Here is a 3,302-nt window from a genome sequence, read left to right as displayed (position 1 = left end):
ACTGCCCCACAACCCGGTCTGGGGCCAGGCTCGTCGTGTGATTACTTGATCAATCAAGGCTGTTGCTTGGAGCTGCCTGGAGGCCCTCGTATCCATTATAACCCGGCTGGTCCGCCACTTCCTGCCTGGCTTTCTCCTGATTCTCTTCATGTAAATGTTGAGGCTCTGCAAATTTCATTCACTATATTCCAGAATTAATTAGTTACATTTTAAATTATGTGCATCATACTGATTTGCTACTTAAAATTAAGTCTTATGATGTCTCCTATGTTTAATAGTGCATTTCTTAATGTTGGTAAAATATAAGGAATTAATTTTACAGTATAATTAACTTGCTCGGGAAGGAAAATATTGAGGGCCTGTCCGGGAGTTGAACCCGGGACCTCCTGCACCCAAAGCAGGAATCATACCACTAGACCAACAGGCCGTGGATATTTGAGTTTAGTTACGTTATTTAAATCGCCTTTTTAGAATGAAATATGCCAATTGAAATTACCAGAGCTTGTCCGGGATTCGAATCCGGGATGCGAGTATTTAAAGCAAGCGATGTTTTTCTTGAGCAAAGCATAATTTTCAACCTGCGATCAATCAACTGGTAAACATTGCACACTTCCTTGTCGTTTGTAGGGAATCTACCTCTATTTAATTACGTGTTCCAACTCTGTTGTTTTTCTCCTGATGTGGCTGTGCAGCTATATAGGTTGAGTCTTTGCCTTGCTTGCTATGTCATTTTCATATTGTCCTGCCTCTCTTCTCTCCCTGACGTATTAATTTTTGGCACTCTGGTATTTTTCTCTGCTCACAAGTGTCCTGATATTTCTATAGTTTCTCCGCACCCCTTGTATATTGTTGTTTTGCTAGTTTATATCACATCTCTGATGTAAACATGGGATTCTCATCTGCATTTCGTTTCTTTCCTTTCGGGCCTGGTCAAACTTGTCTGCTGCCTCCTTACACTTCTGGGTGATGTAGTCCATCATCTTGTCCCGTCTTTCCCCTGAACTTTCCCATGTTATATCTGTTAGGATTTTTTTTTATCTCCTCATAATTTCTTTCGGAATGCCAGCCTTTTGTTTTCAGGTCTCTTCCTTGAGTTCATTAACCCTTCTTCGACCAAATACTTAAACGTGATTACACTGAGGTCGCTCATTCCTACTGAGGCCTCGAAACCGATTTCTCATAAGTCAGAGTCGTTCAGAGTGAAGACTAGGTCGAATCTCTCTGATTATCTTTTCCTCTCATTCTTGTGGGTCCCCTGACAAGCTGGGTTAAAACGTTTTGTCGCCATCTCCAATAGTTTAGATCTCCATGTTTCCTCACCTCCGTGTGGTTCTTTGTTCTCCCAGTCTATCCTTCCGTGATTGAAGTCCCTCATGATGAGTAGATGGGATCGGTTTCTACAGACAGCAATGGCTGCCATCTCAGTTATGGTGTTGACTCCCATAATGTTTCTGTCATACTCTTGCCTGGGTCTTCTGTCATTTGGTGGAGGGTTATATATCACCGCTACTACTACTCTTGGTCCTCCCATCGTCATGGTGCCTGTAATGTAGTTTCTGGAGTGTGTGTGTGTGTGTGTGCTCACCTAATTGTTCTCACCTAATTGTGCTTGCGGGAGTTGAGATCTGGCTCTTTGGTCCCGCCTCTCAATGGTCATTCAACTAATGTACAGGTTCCTGGGCCTACTGGACTCTATCATATCTACACTTAAAGCTGTGTATGGAGTCAGCCTCCACCACATCACTTCCTAATGCATTCCATTTGTCTACTACTCTCACAATGAATATTCTTTCTAAAGTCTCTATGGGTCATTTGGGCACTCAATTTCCACCTGTGTCCCCTAGTGCGTGTGCCCCTTGTGATAAAAAGTCTGTCTTTATCTACCCTATCAATTCCTCTGAGAATCTTGTATGTGGGGGTCATATCCCCTCTAACTCTTCTGTCTCTCAGTGACGTGAGGTTTAATTCCCGTAGTCTCTCCTCGTAGCTCATAACCCTCAGTTCGGGTACTAGTCTGGTAGCAAACCTTTGAACCTTTTCCAGTTTAGTCTTATGCTTGACTAGATATGGACTCCATGCAGGGGCCGCATACTCCTTGATTGGTCTGATATATGTGGTATATAATGTTCTGAAAGATTCCTTACACAATTTTGTAAAGACCGTTCTTATGTTAGCCAACCTAGCATATGTCGCTGATATTAATCCCAGGTCTTTCTCTCTCTGACTCTGGAAGTATTTCATCTTCCAAATGATACCTTGTATCTGGTCTCCTGCTCCCTACACTTATCTTCATTACATTACATTTGCTTGGGTTAAACTCTAACAACCATTTGTTCGATCATTCCTGCAGTTTGTCCAAATCTTCTTGAAGCCTCAAGCTGTCCTCCTTTGTCTTATTCCTTCTCATAATTTTGGCTTGCAGGGTGGAGCAACGTCAGCAAACATTGAAAGGAATAAGTCTATACCCTCCGGGTGATCATTTACGTATATCAAAAACAGGTTAGGTCCGAGTACAGAGCCCTGTGGGACTCGACTGGTGACTTCACGCCAATCTGAGGTCTCATCCCTCACTGTAACTCTCTGCTTCCTATTGCTTAGGAACTCCCTTATACACAGCCTGTTACTCCTGCCTGTCTATCCAGCATATGTACCAGCCTCTTATGGGGTACTGTGTCAAAGGCTTTCCGACAGTCCAAGCAAATGCAGTCCGCCCTGCTTTCCTTTTCTTACCTGGTTGTAGAATTATTAAGGAGGCATAACTTTAAAAAATGCAATGAATGAAAACTGGTTCGATTTCAATCAAACGTCTTTGACTAGCTGTATATAAAAAGGGCTTCAACTGGTCCGAGTCTCAGCATCGTAGCCTCAACAGGAAGGAAGAAAACAATATTTAATAATGTGTCAAAAAATTTTCAAAATAATAAGAAATTAACATCAAACACAAGTGACAACTGAAATCATGTCTATGACTCTCAGCTATCAGAATAGCATATAATAACACATATAATAATTAGTTTTATCCAAAAAAAATGTAAAAAAATTGATTTTTTCAATTTTTTTACAATTAGCATGAAACGTGTACACCTGACTGCACGTAAGCCTATCTGAAAGGGTGCCAATTTTGGAGGAAATTGGTTGATGTCAACCTCAGCCACAGGTTGCAACACCTTTGACTTCATTACTTTTCAAGTTACATAAAAGTGACTCTACTCTTTTATTTTGAATTATATTTACATGAAACTTACATGTTGCATGTTGATTTTGTGTCTACAATTTGTTAAACCTCTTTTTTCTTAAGTTCA

At 41.0% G+C, this 3,302-nt stretch overlaps 1 non-coding gene across 1 annotated transcript; it reads right to left on the bottom strand.

Annotated features, from left to right (window-relative positions):
- Positions 1-355: 355 nt before the first annotated feature.
- On the bottom strand, positions 356-427 carry TRNAP-UGG (transfer RNA proline (anticodon UGG)). The gene has a single exon. It is a non-coding gene; the product is annotated as a tRNA-Pro (tRNA).
- Positions 428-3,302: the final 2,875 nt, after the last annotated feature.

The sequence above is a fragment of the Procambarus clarkii genome, chromosome 1 (assembly GCF_040958095.1).
Source record: "Procambarus clarkii isolate CNS0578487 chromosome 1, FALCON_Pclarkii_2.0, whole genome shotgun sequence".
In the NCBI taxonomy this organism is placed as follows: Eukaryota; Metazoa; Arthropoda; class Malacostraca; order Decapoda; family Cambaridae; genus Procambarus; species Procambarus clarkii.
The sequence above is the reverse complement of the archived record's forward strand: the minus strand, read 5'-3'. Positions and strand labels throughout refer to the sequence as shown.